The sequence below is a fragment of the Schistocerca americana genome, chromosome 6 (assembly GCF_021461395.2).
Source record: "Schistocerca americana isolate TAMUIC-IGC-003095 chromosome 6, iqSchAmer2.1, whole genome shotgun sequence".
NCBI lineage: Eukaryota > Metazoa > Arthropoda > Insecta > Orthoptera > Acrididae > Schistocerca > Schistocerca americana.
In genome coordinates, this window is record NC_060124.1 from 529820298 (window position 1) to 529845856 (window position 25559).

Here is a 25559-nt window from a genome sequence, read left to right on the forward strand (position 1 = left end):
ACGGTACTTCCACCTTACTGCAACTGACGTTTTTAAAACAAGACAAAACGCCAACTCCCATTCAACTCTACACAAAAAATGTAAACACAAGTTAATTCCTCCGGCCAATCATCGCCCGTCTACACTCACTACAACTACTAGACAGATGACCATTATACCTACTTATAGATCAAAACATCTGCTATAGCTCTGGTACACAGTAACTCGTGCCGAGACAAAATGTAAAATGGGCACCTCACTGGCCTTAAATTATTCCATTCACCATTACCTCTAAACAAGTTCACGGGAACCTCTGGCTTCATGACAATAACTCTGAACATCTTGTACCCTAGCTCACACAACTAACCCTGACAAGAAGAGCAAACATAAAAGATAATATAAATAAAACTTAGACTCACGACACCACATTGTGCTGAGTTGTACCTATGTCAAGTGTCACTGCCTCATTCACCACTCACCAAAATCAACTCTTCACCAAAACATAGTGATGGATACGGAAGGACACTTACCGAAGCAATATAGTGTTTTGGAAAGCGAAACGACCACCTCCTAACACCAAATTATTACAACCCCCCGAGGTAAGGTTTTTTAATCTGTCAAAACGACCAAGAGGTATGGTTTGGGAGAGAGGGATGACCCCCACCAAAGGGTGCAGAGAAATACAGGCAAGTGTGCCATTGACTTTATTACATTGAAGGTTCACAGCCATTGCTGCACAGTGTGCATGGGTCAGTATCTACCAGAATGCCGCAATCTGCAGCATCGGGGTCCACTGCCCAGCCTTGCGGATGTATCGATACTACTTACTCCACAGCTACGTGGCTGCCGCATGCATTAACTATGCCGTTGGCACTGAACGTGGCTGACTGCTCTCTCAAGCGCAACTCATTGACACCAAGTAGAGTGCTGAATGGAAGCAGCTGACCACTGCTGTCGTAGTGAGTCTCAGCAGCGCCAGCCATCTGCCCAGGGCAGCTCGTTCAGTGCCTGCAAACAGCTCTGCACCTGGAAGGCCGCGAGTTCTTGCCCTGGCACCGCCCCTGCAGATGGCAGCTAGCAGTCTGCTGGACAGAATCACACAGAGGGCGAAGGCCAGCAGTACTCTCGCTCCGCACGCCGGTGTAGCTCCAAGGTGCAACACACCCTGACACAGCAATGATGCTTCCGTGACGTGGAGGCTGGGGGTAGCTTCAGCAGTCCAGTAGGCTGCCAGTATCACCCTACATGCCCTCACCTTGCTGCTGATGTATAAAGTCCTGTGTCGCTGGGAACGTGAGTGGCTAGAAGTGACCGACAGCAAGCTCTCTGTCGTCAAGCCCACAACTCGTCCGTGGCGAACTTCCTTCCAGCCACGTCGACGGGACGAGGTCCTCCTCACTCGTCTTCGCATCGGCCACAGCCCTATGACGCGTGGCTTTTTACTCCGGCGAGAGGACCCTCCGATGTGTGGTGCTTGTGGCGTGCAGATCACGGTGCACCACGTTTTATTGGACTGCATTTTATTTGCTGACCAGCGGGCTGCAGCGGATTTGCCGGCGGATCTGCAGTCTATTTTATGCAATGATCAAACGAATGATGTACGCGTTTTAAAGTTTTGTGAATTGTCCCACGTTTTTAACAAGACTTTGGGGAGATGTTTTTAATGTGTCCACAGGGTGGCTGGATAACCAAGGTGTTTTTCTTTTTTTCTTTTTTTAAGGTGTTAAGCCAGTCACATTTCCAAGTGTTGTCCTTTTAACGCTTCTGTGTTTTGTTTTCCCTCTGTTTTAATTTCTTAATTAGCTATCTTGCCTCCTCATTGGCTTTAGTGCATGTAAGAGTACCTGTGCGATAGAGTAATTATTTGGTCATTTCGTGTACATGCGTGTACGACAGTTTACGTTCATATCGTCATTCGTTTGTTTTAATCAATGTCAGGGCGCTGATAACCTCGCCGTTGGGCGCCCATAAGATCCCAAACCACACACACACACCAAAAGGTTGTCATGGTTGGCCTGCAACTTAAACAATCGTCAGTCTCTCCGGTTCTTGACGTGAACAAAATGGCGACACGACTGGCCTGTTGGAGCTTCTGGCTCACTTATTTATATGTGTTTTCTCTATGCCTCTCTCGTAGTTCCTCTGGAGTGGACAAGTGGAGTGCTCTTTCATAATTAGAAGTCAGCTTTCCTCAGCCCACTTCAGATCCTACACACAGATCAGTAGGCGCTATTGCAACTGCAACGTATGGGTACTTCAAACACGTTGGTGCTCCATGCTGCCCTGATTACTTCACATACGCATACAGTGCCCGCCTGGCCAATACTTCTAGCCTGCAAGTGATGTTGTAAACCTGCCTCACAGAGTCATATGCAAAATATCAACATCGGGTGTGCCAATCTGTCCCTTTACTACTGCCTTCCAGCAACAGCGGCACGAGGTTTAGAAGAATTCCTAAATCCATGCCTGTATTTATTTGTGGCGCTACAGCACAGTCAACTTCAATGGTTATTACAGTACATTGTTCCATGTTGATGGTATCTTATCCATCCTATCCGTCCACTGGTACATGCATGCAACATAAGCAATTAATGCTCTTGGTCCCTACAAAACAGAGCAACTAGACATCTGCTACCCTGTCACTGCGAAAGATGAGATTAAAAACAGAGGTTAAAGTGTTGTATATTCTTCTACATGTTAGCCAATAACAAAGACTGCCTCTGTCTGTTGTTCCAACCATCATAGTTTGCGCCATGTAATGTTCAGGTTTTTGAGAGAATCAATGGATGGAATCATGTTAATGTTGATTTTGCTCCTGACACAAACATTGAGTTCGTGGTGGAAAAAAAAAGTGTGGCAGTGTACAAAACGATAGTCATACACTACTATGTGTTACAGCATAAAAAACAATTTATCAATCTGCATGTGAAACAACGACACAAGAACCCTCTCTTGTGATTGATAGTTTGTGGGATATGGTGTTCGTAAAGTATGGGTGACGAATCTTTACACTGGTCTGTGTAAACAATTTCGATCTTGGGACATCTGCTCCAATGGACCGATAGCTGTATGTTTAATGGGATCGCCACATATGCTTGCTGTCAACACGCAGATAGTATTTGTTTTCCGATATTTTCGGGGAGAGAGATGTGGCAAGATCTTATTTAGTTCTCCAGAAGATAACGTTAGTGAAGTTCTTATAGTTCGTAGTTTTACTCCATTGGAAGTTACAAAAATAATGAGGGGGAGAGAGAGAGAGAGATAGAGAGAGAGAGAGAGAGAGAGAGAGAGAGAGAGACATTGTGCGGCCTATGAAGCCTTGGGCATTATTACGCTGTCGTATTTCTGGCGTGGCAATCTTAGAAAGATGATAAAGGAGATTGGGACATGTACAGAGTAATATTTATAAACCATCATTGAAATTCGATCAGTTGCAGGTGTTATGCTATTGAATATCTTTCTGCAGTCCACGTGTACTCTGCATGGATGCTGGTTTCCTCTTGTATGTTAATGTGTTATTTCTCTCTTTGTGATAACACTCTACCTATCAGTCTTCTAACTAATGGAACAGTGCTGTCGGAACGTGATGGGATTTCGAGGGAATTAGCAGGGGTCTGTAAATTGGTGGGGGAGTTCTCTTAGTCGTCGAAATCGTCTGGACCGAAGTGTGGAAGATTCTTGAGAATACAGCATATAATTGATACTGTGACGAAAGGAGAGTTGAGATGTGAGCTCTATACCGTTTCTTTTAACTATTGTTGTAAAACATATTACAACCTCTCGCATTCCTCTCACAAAGTGATTCCAGTGAGAAAATCAGGCGCTAATATAAAGGTTTCTGCAGAGAGAAAATCAGCAGCAGAAAATCTGTCTCTTGTTTTCTGAATAAATAAGATTCAGCATTCTTCTGTGAGCCTCTTGTGCCTATAAATGGATCGACTGATATCTATACAAGTAAGTTTACTCCGAAAGCCATTGGATGATGTGTGGTGGAGGGTATCCTGTACCACTACTAGCCATTCCCTTTCCTATTACACTCGCAAATACAGTGAGGGAAAAAGACATCCTATATGTCTCACTATGAGCGCTAACTTCTCTTATCTTCTCTTCGTGGTCCTTATGCAAAATGAATCTTGGCAGTAGTCATCTCCAAATGTCTGTTCTTAACTGAGTTCCTCGAAAAGAACATCAGCTTTCCTTTAGGGATTCTCATTCGATTTCTCGAATCATCCTGTCACTAATTGGGCGGGAGTCAATAAGAATGCTTCTATAGGGATGTATTCTGAAAGAAATATAGGTCTGCAGACTCGTACAAGTTTGGAATGTGGTAGTCAGTAGACAGGTATTTTGTTATTTCCCAATATGTTAGTCTTTCTGTGATATTTCGAAAACATTTCGGAATGTTTCGATTTACAGGGTGCATGGGGGGAGGCATATTTTTCAACATCCTCGTTGTTACTCCTAGCCACATTTAAGCACCCAGTCCTTATGAGAAGGACAGAAAAACTTTTGTGGGACTGTAATCATTAACAGCTGTCCGCCATGGAGAGCAGTGTGTTGTCGGCCGGGAGCGGTACAGCCCTTATGCATGGGTAGAGTACATGTTACAGCAAGTTGAAACAGGGAGGGAGAATGAGAGAGATCGTGGTATATACATGCATGTAATAAACCCCTTCCCTCATAAATTTCTCTCCTTCGTTCCTCCTCTATGTTACCGCAGATTACGTGTCACTCATCTCATTTGTACTAAGATTGCAGTACACTCTAAGTGACTATTTACTTCCACTACCCCGAGTGGAATGCATAAGTTCTAATTACTGTTCACAAAACTGCAGTCTTTTATAGTGGTGGTCCCCTGTGCAGAAAATATCACATACGTCGTGAATCCGTTACGTTGAAGCTCTAATAAACTCTCAGCTAGGGACTGATATTGCACGAATAATAAAATTTTCGGTTGGTTTGTTTATGCCACTGACTTTTTTATTAACAGAATGTGAGAAACTGCACAATTACTGAAACTCAAATTATTTAAATTCTTCACATGTTCATAAAAAATAAATAATACAATGAATAGCCTATTTTCGAAGTTACCATCAAATTGTTTTCAGTCACATGTTCAGACAACCAGAGATTGCTCATTCTCAATCGATACAACATATCTGTCTTCCGAGATGGACGAACCAGCTCTGACATTACATCCAAACCACTTCATCCTTTTATTTACACCTCTGAAATACTGAAATGATAGCCTGCTATCGAGAAATTCACTGTTTGAATTTCCGTCATTTTGGTGCGCAACTTCCGAATGCAGCAGCCAGTCATAGAGGAGGACCACATTTAAGCTTTCTCATGATTCGTGTACTGAAGAAACTATCTGTCATCGGAACCTCACACCACATTACGTCATCTTCACACTACTGCTTTCTTAACCGCTCTAAGACGAGTTTCTTGTAGCTGCATATGATGGCTGTAAAGATAGAAATATTACACTGTGGATTCTAAGTGACTTACCCCCAACAAAAAAATGGTTCAAATGGCTCTGAGCACTATGGGACTCAACATCTGTGGTCATAAGTCCCTTAGAACTTAGAACTACTTAAACCTAACTAACCTAAGGACGTCACACACATCCATGCCCGAGGCAGGATTCGAACCTGCGACCGTATTACCCTCAACAGCATGATAAGACAACCGAAAGACAGAATGCAATTACCGTTGAATGTCTTCAACTATTTGAAGATGGTTACCATCCATTTGGGTATTGGAGGAAGTGACTAGCCTGTGAGAAGCCTTCAGAGACGTCATGGAAGCATCAGTAAGAGTTACCTGGCGAGTGTAATCCGACTGCAGGAAGAAATTATTCACCATGCAAAGGGATTCCCATGCTCAAATTAACTAATTAGTCTATCAGTTTGTTATCAATGACGTGTTGCTGGGCAGGTGGATGCGAGGGCGAGAAAATCACAGATATGATGCGAGAGTTGTAGCGTTAATCAGGCTTTTTCTTTGCAGGAAGATCTTTTACAGGAATTTCAGTTTCCCACCTACTGAAGGAGAGATGATCATCGTAATAAAATTAGCTATATTACCGAATTTGTAAAGTGATATGTGGTATAAACCTGATATTTAAAACTTCTCTGTGCTGTTGCCTTGATAGATGTTGTATGTGATGAGACATTTGTTTACGTTACTTGAAGAGAGATTTAGAAAGTGAAGAGACATCCTGTGACAGAGGTACAGTACGCTCTTAGCATTCCTTCATGAGCCAAAAGTGAATTTAATGTTCTAGTCCTATGATGCAGGACGTAACAGATAATAAACAATAAAAGATATTTTTCTGCCAGATGAGCAAATTCTTAGAGCAAAAATAGCATTTGCCATAGTGTTGTACAGGATTTTCACAGATAGTGAGATTACTTTAGCAATGTGAAAACGCGTGCATGGTCTATTTCTTCTATCTTCAAAAATAACTCGTATAAAACGGGAAAATGTACTTTTTGCATGAGAAATTCTGGGTGTATTAACAAAAGAACATCCCAGTACTAGATTTTTTAAACTGGGGTGTCTATGTCAGAGATGGGACTGTAGTTAGTCCGAGTTGGGCCGCATTGAGCTGTGTCTGGCGGAGGGAGTGGTTGGGCAGCTGGAAGTAGAGGCCAAGCTCTGGGGACTTCTCATCTGACTAGCTATTCAGGTACACAATGCACTTGGTAACTGACGCTGGACTAGGCAGGAGGCGACTGGACAGTTTTCTTTTTTGTCCTGAGACAACGTGTTCAGGTAAGATAATGGGTACTACAATCATAAAATTATTGTTGTTCCCAAATGATGTGGCTAGAGGAGTTCTATAAATAGGGCAGGCTGTTGCAGGCGCAGTGGGACAGTGGGTCGCGGTTCTAATATTATTATTACCCATTCTTACGTTTCTTCCAACATCAGCTACTCACATGCAGATCAGCAGGAGGCTAGCCCCCTGTACTCCAGTGGTACTTCGCTGTCCTGTTATTATTACCATCTATCCTTCCCCTATAGGGCTATTGGCTAGACTGGCTGGAACAACTCTCTAGTGCTAGACTAACAGCGAAAACATGTACTCCATATCTAGCAGTTATTGATAAAACTGGATGGAGTTACCGTCTAGTGACCGATCAGTAGCAACTCTAATTGTTTAAATAAACAATGTGCTGCACTACTTACAAAATAAAGACTTACATCCATACTAACCAGCAGCCCAGAACATACTGAAACCTTTTCCCATCAATTTCCATATGGGGAGGAAAGGGAAGGAGGTGGAGGGGAGATGGGCGTGGAGATGGGAGTGGAGGACGACCAACAGCCCTCTGGCGCTGATGCTATGAACTAACTCAGCTGGTCTTTGGATCTCAAAGTAAACATACAATATTTGATATTCCTACTAATATATTTGAATTTCCTGCCATTTCTCCTGGATTGGTGCCTTGGATTACGTTATGGGAGGGGAGGGGTAGGGGAAGGGCTGGGAGTTCTCTGAGGGTGACTCATGTGATGTCAGGGAGTACTCATGATGTCATCAGAGGGTAGGGTTCGTTACTTGATCAGTAAATTAATTAACAAATTTAATTTGATATCAATTTTATATCAAAATTGGACCAGAACAGCCTTTATCCCATTACTTAGATTTCTCAGTGTAGTAGCATCTGTCATTCCTACCTCACTCCACTTCGTGATGTCATGCATCACCTACTGCAAATTAGCTCGACTGAGATGTAAAATTCGGAGTGATGGATGTTAATGCTATTTCAGTTGCTTAAAGTTTTCTGGAATGACATTTTTAGTATATTTCCTTGCTTCTTCAACTGAACAATTAATCCAATTTTTGCTGGTGCATTTAGAAAGTTATTGTTAAAATTACTTTCAGCTCGTGAATTATCAGTTACAACATTGCTATTAAGTTTAAATGTTGTTGTATCTTGTACATTGGCTGGGTGACCTTTCTGACATACCACAGAATCTCAAATAGTTTTATTAATCTTATAATCCGCATTATTTATTTCTGTCAGAAAATGCATATTTCTCGACATTTTAATGTCTTTCCTTGAAGTACTACAGTATTTTTGTAGTATGCAAGTAATGTCAGATCTTGGCATATTCTGGCCTTGATTTAAATTTACCTCTTACTCTTACATGATATTTTAATTCACAAAGTTATCTGTGGCTTTCTTATTTTTAATACATTTTCCAGAGTACTTTTTAGAAAAGCTATCGTGCAATATTGACACAAATTCACTGTTAAATCACTTGAATATGAGATTAGCATCTCTTTATACACTCCTGGAAATGGAAAAAAGAACACATTGACACCGGTGTGTCAGACCCACCATACTTGCTCCGGACACTGCGAGAGGGCTGTACAAGCAATGATCACACGCACGGCACAGCGGACACACCAGGAACCGCGGTGTTGGACGTCGAATGGCGCTAGCTGGGCAGCATTTGTGCACCGCCGCCGTCAGTGTCAGCCAGTTTGCCGTGGCATACGGAGCTACATCGCAGTCTTTAACACTGGTAGCATGCCGCGACAGCGTGGACGTGAACCGTATGTGCAGTTGACGGACTTTGAGCGAGGGCGTATAGTGGGCAAGCGGGAGGCCGGGTGGACGTACCGCCGAATTGCTCAACACGTGGGGCGTGAGGTCTCCACAGTACATCGATGTTGTCGCCAGTGGTCGGCGGAAGGTGCACGTGCCCGTCGACCTGGGACCGGACCGCAGCGACGCACAGATGCACGCCAAGACCGTAGGATCCTACGCAGTGCCGTAGGGGACCGCACCGCCACTTCCCAGCAAATTAGGGACACTGTTGCTCCTGGGGTACCGGCGAGGACCATTCACAACCGTCTCCATGAAGCTGGGCTACGGTCCCGCACACCGTTAGGCCGTCTTCCGCTCACGCCCCAACATCGTGCAGCCCGCCTCCAGTGGTGTCGCGACAGGCGTGAATGGAGGGACGAATGGAGACGTGTCGTCTTCAGCGATGAGAGTCGCTTCTGCCTTGGTGCCAATGATGGTCGTATGCGTGTTTGGCGCCGTGCAGGCGAGCGCCACAATCAGGACTGCATACGACCGAGGCACACAGGGCCAACACCCGGCATCATGGTGTGGGGAGCGATCTCCTACACTGGCCGTACACCACTGGTGATCGTCGAGGGGACACTGAATAGTGCACGGTACATCCAAACCGTCATCGAACCCATCGTTCTACCATTCCTAGACCGGCAAGGGAACTTGCTGTTCCAACAGGACAATGCACGTCCGCATGTATCCCGTGCCACCCAACGTGCTCTAGAAGGTGTAAGTCAACTACCCTGGCCAGCAAGATCTCCGGATCCGTCCCCCATTGAGCATGTTTGGGACTGGATGAAGCGTCGTCTCACGCGGTCTGCACGTCCAGCACGAACGCTGGTCCAACTGAGGCGCCAGGTGGAAATGGCATGGCAAGCCGTTCCACAGGACTACATCCAGCATCTCTACGATCGTCTCCATGGGAGAATAGCAGCCTGAATTGCTGCGAAAGGTGGATATACACTGTACTAGTGCCGACATTGTGCATGCTCTGTTGCCTGTGTCTATGTGCCTGTGGTTCTGTCAGTGCGATCATGTGATGTATCTGACCCCAGGAATGTGTCAATAAAGTTTCCCCTTCCTGGGACAATGAATTCACGGTGTTCTTATTTCAATTTCCAGGAGTGTATAAAGACCTCGTCGCATTCCACCACTTTTAACTTGGTCTTAAAACATTCTATCCTGCGCCCATTAATTTGTTTGTTTGTTGTCACGTTTATAAGGTTTCTTAATTAATGCCCAGTATAAACACTTCTACAAATCTTATCAGGAGATGCTGAATGTTAATTTAGTAATAATGCGAAAACGGAAATATGTGTTCTGGTGCGCAGGGCAGAGGTGATCCCTCCATATTTTTAACAACAGAAAACGTGAACAGAAGTCGATTCAGTTTGCTCAGTTACACACAATTGGTGTATCTGAGTCGGTTGTTCCTACCTTACTCCGTTTCGTCATGTCATGAGCAGCTACTGCATCTTTACTCAACCGAGATGTAAATTTCCAAATGAAATATGGCTCCTAGAGCTGGAAATTTTACCGCAGTGGGACACTTCTGAGGGACCAGTTGAACAAATATGTTAGTCTAGTGTGAAGAATGAAATCAATACCTGCTACTAGCCCGCTCCTCGTGAGTGCTCTTCGTAAGCAGATAAAGCTTCTGGTAATGCAAAACAAAGTTACCGCCATACACACGTTGAAGCCAAAAATGCTGTAGTGTTGCTCTGTTTTTATATTAATGTGTGGTGTCTGCTCTTTCGGACCTAATGTAGTTCTCGTCTGCACAGATGTGGCGGAGGGTCCGCCGGTGGTTGTGCTGCTGCGGCAGCACTGAGGAGGAGGAGGAGAAGAGCGTCCAGCTGGAGGCGGAGGAGAAGAACGTTCAGCAGGGGGCGGAGGGCGCCCCTCCAGACCCAGAGGCGGTCATGCAGCAGGTGAGGGTCGCCGGTGTACGCCGCTCTAGAATGTTGGCAGTGTTTGGGGGCAGACTCACTGTACAGAAGTTTTGCCAATGTGTGGAGGCACCGAAAACACGCCACACTGCCATGCCTAGTGCGACGTAGGAAACCCTTTCGCATTCAAAACAGCATCCAGTCGTCTCGGAATGGATAAATGCACCTCCTGTACTGTTTCAAGGGAAACTTATACAATTTTTCCATCAAAATAGTGGCAACTTCAGGTAGCAATGATGCTTGTGGATAGCGTTCATGGAAACTTTTCTCCAAAGAAGCCCACAAAGGCTCAGTAATATGGAGATCTGGTGACTGTGGTGGCCATTGAAGATGAGACGGTTCATCCTGGTGCTCACAAAAACAGTCTTGAGCTCTGTGGGCTGTATGTACAGGGGCCCTGTCTTTTTGGAACACAGCATCACCATTGGGGAAAAAACATTGTACCACGGATTGATCAGCGAAAATGGTCACATAAACCTTGGCAGTAATAAGAGAGTGGAGAGTAACCATAGTACCCATGGAATATCACGATATGGGTACCATGTTTCACTCTTGGGACATGTGCTCGGCTAGAAGACGTGAAACAAAGCTCATCCAATCAAATGAGTTTCTTCCATTGCTCTATAGTCCAGGTTTTCTAGATTTGGCACCATGTTGCAGGATATTGCGAAATTAAAACACTTCCATCAGATCGTTACATCAGACCACTCGTTTCCAGTCGTCCATTGTTCTGTGGCATCGATCTATACTCCACATGAACCGTCGCTTAGCACTGATTACAGAAATTTGAGGCTTATGAGGAGCTGTTTGACCATTGTGTCCCATTCCTTTTAAACTCTCTACGCACAGCCGTTGTGTTTGCTGGGCCACTGATAGCAGTCTGGAATGCACGAGTCATTCCTTCTGCTGATTTCAGGCGATTATTTACAACCTCCTTCCACAGAGACCGGTAGTCCCCATCCGTCAGTACGCGAAGTCTGCTTGGTGCTGGTTTTGCTGTGGATATTCCTTCACGTTTCCACTTGACGACCACTTCACCCACTCTCGACTTAGGCAGCTTTAGAAGGGTTGAAAAGTCGATAATGGATGTGACTCTGGTGGCGGGTGGAAGTGGGCAGAACTGGGTTCTCCGTGCTACTGGGAAGCATCACGAATAGTCAACGCTCTATTGACCTGAGAAGTCTCAATAGAAATTGAGAAGATAGTGCAAACACGTATTGCTAAGTGAGATAGTTCAGTTTTGAAAAGGCATATAACTTTTACAATTCCACAGAAATTTTTTCATGTTATATCTATTAACAGAGGTAAGGTTAGCTACTATGAAGCTAATAAACCCTTTTGTCTACAGGAGTGGGAGAAGTTCGTGCAAGAGTTCTATGCAGCATATAGTAGACTGGCTGACGAACTGTCTCTAAGTTCCTCACAGGTGAGTACCACTAAGTCTCTAGACTTCTCTCATAATTGATCGCCAAAGTTTCTAACTGCATGTGTACTACTTACAATTCATCCATAGCAGATAAGAGTGCCATAAAATCTGTTAATGTTAAATCCAGAAGCAAAGTTAGATGTTATTTACTATGTAGCTGATTAAGTATTTTGTCCGCAGGAACGAGAGCAGTTTATAGATGAATGCTTTGGCATGTACTGCAGGATAATGGAGGAGCAGCTGCTGGAATCAATAAGGGTGAGTACTACACACTCTGTAGACTTTAGTCATAACTGAAGGTTGCATATTCTAGGTAGATGCGCACTTCTTAGCTATCGTCCACAGAAAATCACAGTGGTGTAGGAATTCATTTCTTCAGTCTCTAGCCCCACACTTAACCAAAAACGTTACGTGACGTGCCATTGTGGATAGTTACTTTTGAGACATTTTCTTGTTTGTGAGGCGGTTGGGTATATACATTTCTTGATGCAACAGCTAGTAATCTTTATTGGGCTAGAGACACAGTTGTCTGGGACTATAGCTATTTGTGCTTCAGAATGTTACTGCGAGGAAGGAGAGGTTCGGGAGACAAAGACACTTTGTAATACAGCAGTGTATCACGATTCAATGCAAGCGGTTGAAGAGTTACATGTACAAAGACAGAAGCGGGGTCATGGTTGTAAAAACTGTCGAAAGATTGTGTTATGGGAAGAAGCAAACTGTGGTCAAACACATTCGCTTGAGTACAGAATATGTCAGCACCAGTGAATCTTACAGTTACGCCAAAAACTGAGCCTTGTCAGGTGTCATGAGTGTTGACGTTGTCTTGCAGGCTACGGCGGGCGCACCCCTCGCCACCACGCCCTCAGCCTCCAACACTGTGGAGGCGCCGCAGCGGAAGGAGAAGCGACGTCAGCGTCGTCGTGGCTGGCCCTCTCCTGCCCCCAGCAGCTCCTCCTCCAGCAGCGGGGAGGCTCCGCGCCGCAGGTGGAGGCCGAGTCGGCGCTGCCGCAGGAGGAAGCTGCGCGTGCGTCATCGCGGCCGGCCCACTGCCGCCCCCAGCAGCTCCTCGTCCGCCTCCGGCAGCAGCGAGGAGTTGCGGCGCGAGAGGCGGAGGCCCAGCCGCCTGTGTCGCGCCTGCGTCCGCACCAGGGGGGCCGCGCAGCTGTCGGGAACACACGAGGGCGCTCTGCGCCGTAGCTACAGACTCTGTTCACGAAGACCTTTTAAATAAACGACTCTTTGTGGTCTTTCTGGGCACTCTATTGTTGTTCTTGTAGTATCAAACATTGGTACACGTCACAACGATGATCGATATTACGAATCTGTCAAGAAACCTTTCGTGAGAATCCACTGTATAAAGGCCAAATCCTGCTGGAGTATTCCATGAAGAAATGTTAGCAGCAGCAACATGTTTGTAGCAGAGACACACTCTGTTGGAGTATGCCTCTTGCCTTGTGGCACGGTTCACTCATGTCCAACTTTCCCAGTTGACGCTTGAATGTCGGTTCGCTTGAAGGTCGGTTTCAAAAGGAACATTCTGCATTTGAAAATTAATGGGAACACTAGGGCTGCCATAGAAACACCCCTGTGGCAGTTCATGTCAGGCATCACGTCACGGTCTCTCGACATCAAACCTTCCCGCAGAGGCTGCCGCTCCAAGTGTTAGTGCAGCTGATTGCAGGGCGTGCCGAGTGTGGTTCAAAATGGCTCTGAGCACTATGGGACTTAACTTCTGAGGTCATCAGTCCCCTAGAACTTAGAACTACTTAAACCTAACTAACCTAAGGACATCACACACATCCGTGCCCGAGGCAGGATCCGTGCCCGTAGCGGTCGCGCGGTTCCAGACTGTAGCGCCTAGAACCGCTCGTCCACACCGGCCGTGCCGAGTGTGACAAGGGTGTAATCCCTCTTGCACGAATTGCAGGTAAAGCACTAGAACGGACGTGCTGGCCACCATCAAATACTTCTCTTTTGACTTCAAGAAAACCTTTTTGGCAAAATAAAATAAATTTTCAAGCCTTAGAATCAGATAGCTGCGCTCGGCGATGGACTGTAATTCTCTACACCATTCATCACAATTAGTGTCATGCATCAAAATTACTTAACCCATTGCGCGAAATTTTAAGAGTTTACTGCAGTAAAAACGTTCTATTTGGTTCATTTTAGGTCATAAATTGCTGTAAATGGAATTTAGCTAACATATGGAAATTGTATTAACAATGAAGGCAGAAAGATAGCTGCCTCCATTCTCAAGATAATGGTTTGAATGTCTATTGGAGGATTGTCCATTTCGCCCCTTTCTCTGCATCTGTAACATTAATAACCTGCATGTAACGCCATTGGTATTTCATAAACTGTTCAAGATATCATAATGATGAGGTTTTTTTTTTACAAACTATAGAATCAAAAGAACGCATTTTGTCACACAACTAACACTCAAAACTTTTTTTCTTTATAGAGATATGGAACTAACTCTAGTTTTTTTCTATTGGAACAATGTACTTTTTTCAATAGCATTTAATATCTCATCGAAGAAGAATACAGTGGCGTAGCACATGTTAACATGTTCTATGTGGGCTGCTGAACTCTAATTAGAACCTGTTACTTGTTATGTCTCAAGATGTAATCGCTAAGTACCTACATGTTATAACTCTGAGTTTGCATCGAGGCCTTCTGTTTCTTCGCAACTTTCAGAATACTTTATAGCTATATGCAAAGAAGCAGCTTGGCAGGTAGTCTTTCTAGCATCACTACTGGAATGGTCTTTCGACCAGGCACCTGATACTTTACTTCACTTTCTTTTACTGAAGATCCACACATCTAGGATGGCATCATCCTGTGATGACAAGTACGAGATAAAATAACCTGTCATCATCTTCAGCGTCCACTAGTCCTGGACAAGGATACAGCATAGAAGATGAGCATTGCCACTGATCGAAGTCTGATTAATAGTTATTTCGGGCCGCAGCTCCTGAAAAACCAAGAATTAGAATAAAATAGTAAGGGTAAATGTCACTACGGTTGATGGAAGTCTGTAAATATGGTTTAAGAATATAGTAAACAAAGAAGACAGAATCGTGACAACATACTGATGACAAAACTTTGAAATATGCAGGAAAAGTGTGAAGTAATTGTGGTACCTTTTCAGTAAAATTTCACACAACGCCTTGCCGAAGCAAGGGGGAAGTAGAAGCAACAGGGAAAAGAAGATTACGGCTTTAAGCGCCCGACTAGTATTAAGGGAATCATTTTAAAACAGTATACATAGAGCGTCCTCATCCAGGAATGAGCGAACGGGCTCCAAGAAAAGAAAAATTTTTGGCTTACAATAAAACTGTTACCCAAAAAGCAGTCAGAATCATGCCTATGGTACTACATGATGGCTCTAACGACTGTTAATTAACGCTGTGTGTTGTATGGTCATAAAATAAGCCACTTTCAGATCCATCGCAGTGTTTGATGCCAGCGTCTGTGCATATCGTCGTTGCCCGGCCCATTACAGTACTATACTGTGACGAATGCAGCAGTTGGTACACACGTGGCTTACTGGTTCCTCCTGCAGTTTTCCTGTGTAGAGCTTGCTGGCGATTCTCGCAATGTATGTGTTAGATGTCGTTTGGCGTTACAGGACAACATCGTGTTTGTTAGGCCGTAAACAAAATGACTGTGAGTATGAGATTACTTGAACCAGAGACACATCGGATGTGGAAACTGGATGCTTGACGCTCTGCACGGGACTCTCAAAGAACTGCAAGATGGATTCATTGTACCTATACAGACAACACGCTTCGTATACGCAGTGGTGACACAACTCGAGCTCTGTTAACATGCACACAGCCCAAACATCTGACTCAAATAGGATGCAGCATTACACTGATTTTCTGAAGAAAATTCTTCCCATCATTTTGTCCTGAGTTGACCCAGTTCAAGTAAGATGTGAAAGAGACACAATTTTCTTGCAATTTGCAAGCACTTGTCAAAGGCCCATATTTATCGTACGAAGCCAGCTTCAATGAAAATCACACGTCGGAGAAGGAACTGCTTCCTTTTCGTCTAGTTCTAGTAAACACACTGAAATTCAGCCAGTGATAATAGGTCCTAATAGGAAACGCTCAAGAAGTGATGTACCCTACGGTCATAAACTGCATACTTTGTATTTTTCTGATCGCAAACCGTTATCTTGATACTCTTTTGCCCACAGAACAATGCTTACGAGCAGCCACCAACGTTCTGCAGTGCAAAGTTAACTTGTATTCTCAGTGCAGTTGTGTAGTGTATGTTGTGTGTCTAACCGAGGAGCTCAGACTGTGCACATAATGTCACTTTACCGCAAAATCTGTTGTCCGGAAGGCAAGTTGATCGCCAGATTGGCGTACACACAGCAACATTATTTGAACATACGACAAGTCCCATGAAGTGGAAAACAATGAACATCTGCCTCATAGTGGTCCTTTGCTATCAAGAGGGTGCTAACTGATGTCTGCTACCTATAAATTATGGCTCGAAGGTGCACTGAGGAGAATTCAGGAGAACTGCACACATCATCTTTGGAGGCATCTGGGAACATAGCCTCGTCACAAAGCAGTATACAATTGTCTCCACATGATCAGCTTGGCCTCTGTCCGTCCATTACAAAATAGAGCACAAATCATCCTCACCATCCCCAGGATCATGGTGAGGGAATAATGCGGGCAAAGGAACTCGAGGTCTGTATTGTTTGTCTCCTGATGATCATGGCAGTGGAGAGTGGAAGTACCCAGGTTCCAGCATGCATGTCAGGCATGCAGTTGCCGAGGCTGAGGTGAGTCAGTCATGTTTTGAGTCAGTATCGTCCACAGATGTCAGACGCCTCTTCTCACTGATTTGAGGGTAGTGCACTACTGGAAAAGTAGCCTCCATCCTATTGTCCAGACCTTCCAAGGCAGTAACGCTTGAGCACACCTTCGTCCAGAAGGTGGGAATCCATCAAATGGAATAGCCTGTGATATCCGCTGACATGAACCCTACTCAGCATGCGTACAGTGAGTTGCAACTTACAGTGTACAGTCGGAAGACTCCTTCTCACACACAGGATGACCTCTGGAAGGACGTCATCCAAGAGTGGGACAGGCTTCAGTAGCAACGTCTAACAGCATATCGGCAGCATACCAAGGATGATCCGAGCATGTTACCATTCACCGAGTTTAGCAAAACTGTATTTTTCTTATTTCACAAACAAGTAATTTTGGACATAATACTTTTAGTTTGGTTGTTCTTTTTTTTCAATGCAAACTTACTTTGTTCTAGTTTCAGAACAGTTATTCATTCATTCCCTGCGTCCCTTGAGTTCAAGTGCACACCTGTACATAGATACACAAGCTGTTCAATACCATTTGTGAGCCCTTTATAACGGGAAGAGTAGCAAAAGTAATACTTCTTTTGTATTCACAAAATACAGTTGGCGTCCAACATACTGCAGAAAGGAATTACTGTTACTGAGGTGGGTTACTAATCATGCACCACCTAAAGAGCTTCGTAACAGGGAAAAGTGGCTATAAATACAAATTTAAGTCAACAGAGATTGTCAATAATTTATTAATAATTTTTGTACATGACTCAACCAGACTATGAAGATGAGGCCAGATTGTTAAACAGTTCTATCAGAGATATAACTTTTAGCAACAGTCTAGTTTCTGATTCGACTGAATGATGATTATTTAAAGTAAAAGCACATCCAGTGTGGTTCTGTTTGTCTTGTTCTTCTTCTTCTTTTTTTGTAATTGGGATCTCATCCTCCCACGACATATGAGATATATGGATGCAAATTTAAGAATATTTTTTAAACTGTATAAAAAGATGAATGTATCAGCCTGTTTACAAAAAATAATGTTCTTTTCTCTGATTAAAATTTAGAAAAGAAACTAGCAACCTGCCTCAGGTTTTCACGGGTAACATGAAGTGTGGCATAGCAGTAGGCAACTTAACAGCATCACTATCATACAACTTCTCCATCTATATTTACATACAGATACTCTGCAAGCCACCACATGGTGTGTGGAGGTGGGTGCCCTGCATCATTACTAGTCATTTCCTTAAAAAGTCTTCCAGCCACTGACATACCTGCAAACCTAAGCTGTATGCTCGTACATGAAGAAGTTACAAAAATAAAAGCACAGAAAATTAGCCACAGGGTTAACATACAGATACAATACAATATTGCAGTGCCTATTTTGTTCAGAAGTTCAATGCCGTGTTCGTTCAGACATGTACACATGTACGAAGGAAGAGGAACTGCAACGACTACATCCATTACGAAATATATCAAATGTATTTGAAGTTGTGAGTGTGGACAGCGATCAGCTGTATAATGGAATGATGCCACTGAAAATTTGTGCTGCACCAGTACTCAAACTTGGATTCCTCGCTTATCATGAGCTGTGGCCTTACCATTAGCACAACTCAAGGCCAGATCCAAACTTCAATATGCCACCACCCATTTGTCTATGACCTGCAATAATAGCTTCATTATGTATGAGGTGTGTCAAGACTTTCTTTGCAACATGTGGCAACCCTGCAGGCTTGCGTAGGCACAATATCTTTGACCTTGGTCTATAAGCTGCTTCTAGTTCAAGCGGCACATTGATGCAACTGCTCAGTTGTGAGTTGTGCTGTAATAAGTTAACACGTGTTTGGGTCTCTCATCACAGAAATGGAGCCACATAATATTGTCAACGGTATGCCATTTATTTTTGCGTTAAATTGGGTGAAAACGCGGCGACAACTTACGGTAAGCTTCAGAAGGCTTTTGGAGAGGAGGTTATGTGAAGAGCTCAAGTTTTTCGTTGGCATAAAATGTATAGTGAAGGCAGAACGAATGTTGAAGATGAAGACCGCAGTGGACGACCATCAACCTCACGGACGGATGTCAACTTGGCCAGGGTGTGTGAAATCGTACGATCAGATCGAAGATTATCCGTGAAAATGATTGCAGAAGAAGTGAACATCAATCGAGAAACGGTTCGTCTATAATAACTGAAGATCTTGGTATGAGAAAGATTTGTGCAAAAATGGTCCCCAAAAATCTCACACCACAACAACGAGAAACAAGTAAAAATGTGGCAGTCTATCTGTTAAAGCAAACAGAAATCAATCTAGAATTGTTGAGCCGTGTTGTCACTGGTGATGGAAGTTGGTTTTTTCTGTACGATCCAGAGACAAAACGCCAAAGTTCGCAATGGTGCTCAAAGGGACCACCCAGACCAAAAGAAGCTCGCATGTCGAAGTCAAAAGTGAAATGCATGCTTGTGTGCTTCTTTGATTCCGAGGAAATTGTTCATAAAGCGTGGGTGCCTCCTGGACTAACAGTTAACCAATATTACTACAAAAAAATTTTAGAGCCGGCCGGAGTGGCCTTGCGGTTCTAGGCGCTACAGTCTGGAGCCGAGCGACCGCTACAGTCGCAGGTTCGAAACCTGCCTCGGGCATGGGTGTGTGTGATGTCCTTAGGTTAGTTAGGTTTAATTAATTCTAAGTTCTAGGCGACTGATGACCTCAGAAGTTAAGTGGCATAGTGTTCAGAGCCATTTGAACCATTTTGAAATTTTAGAAAGACTTCGTAAAAGAGTTCTTCGTGTCCGTGCCAACACTGCTGATAATTGGATTCTGCATCACGATAATGCGCCATCCCATACTGCTCTGTCAGTACAGCAATTTTTAACCTAAAAACAAATTTCAATACTACCACAGCCACTTTATTCACCAGATATCGCTCCGTGCGACTTTTTCATATTTCCAAGAGTCAAAACGGCGGTCAAGGGACACCATTTTCAAACAACACAAGATTTCCAAAAAGCTGTGACGAGGGTCCTGGAGGATATTACAGAAGATGAGTTCCAGAAATGTCAGAAGCGCTGGAAAAAGTGTGTGCAATCAGAAGGGAACTACTTTGAAGGAGACAACACTAAACTTGACTAAAACGGTAAGCAACATTTTTTTTTCACAACAGTCTCATTACTTTATTGTCACACCTCATATATCCCTGTACAAAGGTGACATTTTAATTTAAAGTCGGTTGCCTGGCGTCTGTGAATAAATACGATATTGAAGTGCCCGTGTTTTTCAGAAGTACGGCGTAGTTTTCTTTCCTGTTCGGTCGCATATAGAGCGTTGGGAAAATGACCGTCTATGTGCCTCTTTATGAACCCTTATTTCACTTATCTTCATGGTCGTTACACGAAATTTACGTTTAAAGAAGCAGAATTGTTTTTCAGTGAGCCTCAAATGCTGGTTTTCTAAATTTTCTCAATAGGGCTCCTTGAGAAGAATGTTACCTTCGCTCTAGTGATCCCCATTTAAGTTCCCGAAGCATTTCAATAAAACTACCCATACTCAAAAATGGGTTGCATTAGTCTCCTATATGCGGTCTCCTTTACAGATGAGTGATACTTTCCTAAAATTCTCACAGTAGACCGAAGTCGACCATTCACCTTCCCTGCTGTCATTCTAACATGCTCATTCCATTTCACACTGCTTTGCAACATTACGTCTAGATATTTAATCGATGTGACTGTGTCAAGCAGGACACTACTACTGCTGTACATTATGGGTTTGTTTTCCCACTCATCTGCCTTAACTTACAGTTTGTCTACATTTAGATCTCACTGCCACACGTCAGACCAACTAGAAATTTTACCTAACTTATCTTGTATCTCCCTACAATCACTCAACGACAACAAGTCTATCACACCACAGTTTCATCAGCAAACAACCACAGATTGCAGCTTATCGTGTCCAGTAGATCATTTACGTACATAAAAAATAAAAGCGGTGCTATCACACTTCCCTGGGGCACTCCTAATGATACCTTTGTCTCTGATCAACACTCGCCACGAAGGACAACGTACTGGGATCTGTTACATAAAAAGTCTTCGAGCTACTCTTATACCTGGTGACCTAAGCCATATGCTTGAACCTTCATCGTCAGTCAGCAGTGGGGCATCGTGTCAAATGCTTTATGGAAATCTAGGAGTATGGAATCTGCCTGTTGCCCTTCATCTATGGTTCGCAGGCTCCAACGTGACAAAAGGGCATCCTGAGTTTCGCATGAGTGATGCTTCCCGAAACCGTGCTGATTTGTAGGCACAATCTTTCCCTCTCAAGGATATTTATATTCAAACTGAGAATATGTTCAAGGATTCTGCAGCAAACCAATGTTAAAGATATTGGTTTGCAATTTTACAGGGCATTTCTCCTTCAGTTCTTATATGCTGGAGGCACCTGTACTTTTTTCCAGTCACTTGGGACTTTGAGGCTAATGCAAGCTAATTAAAGGGTCAATACTGTAAAGTACTCTTTGTTAAACAGCACTGGAATTCCATCAGGACCTGGCGAATTATTCATTTCCAACTCGTTCAGTTGATTCTCTACACCAGCAATGCTTATTACTACACTCTTGGAAATTGAAATAAGAACACCGTGAATTCATTGTCCCAGGAAGGGGAAACTTTATTGACACATTCCTGGGGTCAGATACATCACATGATCACACTGACAGAACCACAGGCACATAGACACAGGCAACAGAGCATGCACAATGTCGGCACTACTACAGTGTATATCCACCTTTCGCAGCAATGCAGGCTGCTATTCTCCATTGGAGACGATCGTAGAGATGCTGGATGTAGTCCTGTGGAACGGCTTGCCATGCCATTTCCACCTGGCGCCTCAGTTGGACCAGCGTTCGTGCTGGACGTGCAGACCGCGTGAGACGACGCTTCATCCAGTCCCAAATATGCACAATGGGGGACAGATCCGGAGATCTTGCTGGCCAGGGTAGTTGACTTACACCTTCTAGAGCACGTTGGGTGGCACGGGATACATGCGGACGTGCATTGTCCTGTTGGAACAGCAAGTTCCCTTGCCGGTCTAGGAATGGTAGAACGATGGGTTCGATGACGGTTTGGATGTACCGTGCACTATTCAGTGTCCCCTCGACGATCACCAGTGGTGTACGGCCAGTGTAGGAGATCGCTCCCCACACCATGATGCCGGGTGTTGGCCCTGTGTGCCTCGGTCGTATGCAGTCCTGATTGTGGCGCTCACCTGCACGGCGCCAAACACGCATACGACCATCATTGGCACCAAGGCAGAAGCGACTCTCATCGCTGAAGACGACACGTCTCCATTCGTCCCTCCATTCACGCCTGTCGCGACACCACTGGAGGCGGGCTGCACGATGTTGGGGCGTGAGCGGAAGACGGCCTAACGGTGTGCGGGACCGTAGCCCAGCTTCATGGAGACGGTTGCGAATGGTCCTCGCCGATACCCCAGGAACAACAGTGTCCCTAATTTGCTGGGAAGTGGCGGTGCGGTCCCCTACGGCACTGCGTAGGATCCTACGGTCTTGGCGTGCATCCGTGCGTCGCTGCGGTCCGGTCCCAGGTCGACGGGCACGTGCACCTTCCGCCGACCACTGGCGACAACATCGATGTACTGTGGAGACCTCACGCCCCACGTGTTGAGCAATTCGGCGGTACGTCCACCCGGCCTCCCGCATGCCCACTATACGCCCTCGCTCAAAGTCCGTCAACTGCACATACGGTTCACGTCCACGCTGTCGCGGCATGCTACCAGTGTTAAAGACTGCGATGGAGCTCCGTATGCCACGGCAAACTGGCTGACACTGACGGCGGCGGTGCACAAATGCTGCGCAGCTAGCGCCATTCGACGGCCAACACCGCGGTTCCTGGTGTGTCCGCTGTGCCGTGCGTGTGATCATTGCTTGTACAGCCCTCTCGCAGTGTCCGGAGCAAGTATGGTGGGTCTGACACACCGGTGTCAATGTGTTTTTTTTTCCATTTCCAGGAGTGTATTTCATCCATATGGGAATATGTGCGATAGTCAAATGATGGAACGTTTGTACGCTTCCCCTACATGAACAATTTCTTAAATCCGAAATTTAAAATTTCTGCTTTACTTTTGCTACCTGCCACACTAGACTTGTCAACGAGTGACTGGATAGAAGCCTTAGACCCACTTAGTGATTTTACGTGTGTCCAGAATTTTTTTGGATTTTTGGCACGATCTTCTGCTAAGTTTTGAAGGTGACAGTAGTTGTAAGCTTCGCTCATCGATCTTTTTACAGAATCACAAATTTCTATTAACTTTCGCCTACCATAATTTGCACATTCTCTTTTGAACCGAGAGTGAAGCTGCCTTTGCTTCCTCCTCAGCACATTTCAAATTTCATTGTTAACCACAGTGGGTCTTTTCTGTCCTTCTTCCACTTATTCTGCACAAACTTCTCCAGAATATGATTTACAGTTCGTGTAAACTTTGCCTGTAATTCCTCCACATTCGTCCCACTGGAACTAAGTGATGTCAATTCATTGTGTAAGTGGGATGCTAATGACTGCCTGTCTGCTCTTTCTAGCAGAAATACTCTCCTAGACCCCTTGTCTGATTTGCGCCATGGGCGCTAATACCTGTCTCTGTACTGACACAGCTGATAACCTTGTTGTTAAGGGCCTGTAAGCTTCTAATCTGACGCTGTTGATTAGGTTACACCAGTTGGTAGCTATGAGGTCCAAAATGGCTCCAAAACCATTACAACTGAATCGGGTGACTGGTAGAAACATCCAAACATCAACTTGATTTCACCTAGAACTGTTACACGACGACTTCAGTGTCACACTCAAATTCGACCTTTGTAGAGGCAATATTTTTGTCAACTGTAGTAAAGACACCGTCTCCTGTAGCATGTCATTTGTTTGCTAAATATCTCAGGGGTTTCTGCTTTGGGTTTCAGACAGCTTTCAGATCCAAAACTAATTTGAGTAGGAGAAGTTTCCTGGAGGGCAGTGAATTCAGGAGCTTCATTACGAATACTTTGATAATTTACTGATAAAATTTTGACAGTCAATCTGTCCTCACTCTGAACACGATCTGTTTTCACTATCTGCAAATCATCTGGTATGTGTCCATCGCCTAGCCTAAAAAAAACCATGTGCACTTCACAAATACTCTGCTTCCTGATGATTTGCTTCCCTTGTGTAGTGCACCTCTTACCTATCAAGGAGAGTCCTACGGTCTCCCATTGAATAACGCGAGTCCAGAAATCATCAGCCAAGCCCATCACAGAGTCAACAAAGCCTTTTTTTGAGATCCTCCACACAGTTTCAATGCAAAGGACCCCAATCAACTCTAGACACAATGCTGCAAATTGAGAGCTATGCCTGCACCCAACCCTTGACAGCAGCAGCTTTCACCATCTCAACTAGCTGCCTGTATGATCTGGGGATGGCCTTGGAACCAAAGCAACCACCATTGTTGGTGCCGATGTGAGGCACAATTTTCAGAGGACTGCACCCTGCATGCTCGATAGCTGCAGGCAAGGCCTTCTCCACATCTCTGATGAAGTCCTCAGCAGATATGCTTAGCGTAAATTGGCTTTCTTTCCAGCCCTGAATGCTGTCTGCCTAAGGGTCTCCATAACACACTTCAATAACTAGTAAACCCCTCCCCCTGTGTGCCTACTCAGGTCCTGCTGAAGGAGCAGCTACCTGTCTACTCGCAGGGTGAGTGGGCGAGGGCAGATGGCCAGCCTCCACACTGGCCCTCTACCTCGAGCAATGCAAACGTGTTACCACCCACCACTCATCCCCCTGCAACGCCCAATCCACTGTGCTGGGTACATTCAAATGATTGGAGCTATGTGCACCGAGATACATGGCACAAATGCTACATCCTCCATATTTAAATGGTATTCAGATTGACATTTGTGGCAATGATGGGAGCTACAAGATACCATGTAATTCAGTCTCCTACAGTTGTTCCTGAGATTAGACTTAATATTTTCAGAGAAAAACACAAAGGAGAACTTTAATTTATAAAATGTGTAGCAGAAGCAGACGTCTGTAGATGTATAGAATATGGTAATAATAGTTTTGTGTTGCTCAATGCCATTGTCCAAGTCTTGCAATGAGATGCCAGTTCATGTCTGTATTGGTTACCATTATCTTGATTCATCAGAATGTGAGAGCAACACAAAATGTACAAATACCTGAGCAGAAAACGACTATAGGTCACACAACTGTAAGAAAGGTGTCTCAGAGTGATTGGAGAAACGTCGCCACTGCAGGGAGTAGTGAATATCAAACGGACACTCTTGAGTGCACAGCTATAGCTCACACTGCATGTTCTGCTATTCACTGGAAGACAGTAATGGCAACAGTTTCACGGTGGTGACTGACTTTAATTCACCACACTGCAGCCATATTGAACCAAGTATTGATATATTATACACACAAACCTTCCTCGAAAATCAGTCTACCTATTAATAAAAATTGTATCAAAATCACTATAGCAGTACCTCAAAATTAGAACAAGCATATAGACAGATATGTAGAGAAGAAAATAAGTGTTTTGACAGGCAAAGATAAAAAAAACAAAAAAGACATTCAAAATGTAGTGAAAAGGATGGTGATATTCACTAAAAACCACCACTGAATTATCACAAAATAGCTGTAGGACCTGCATTGGGTAAAAATGTTGTGGGAGGAGGAGCAAGCATTGGACGTTGTGTAGGGAGGAAGAGCATAGGTGTAAATATATAAACAATTA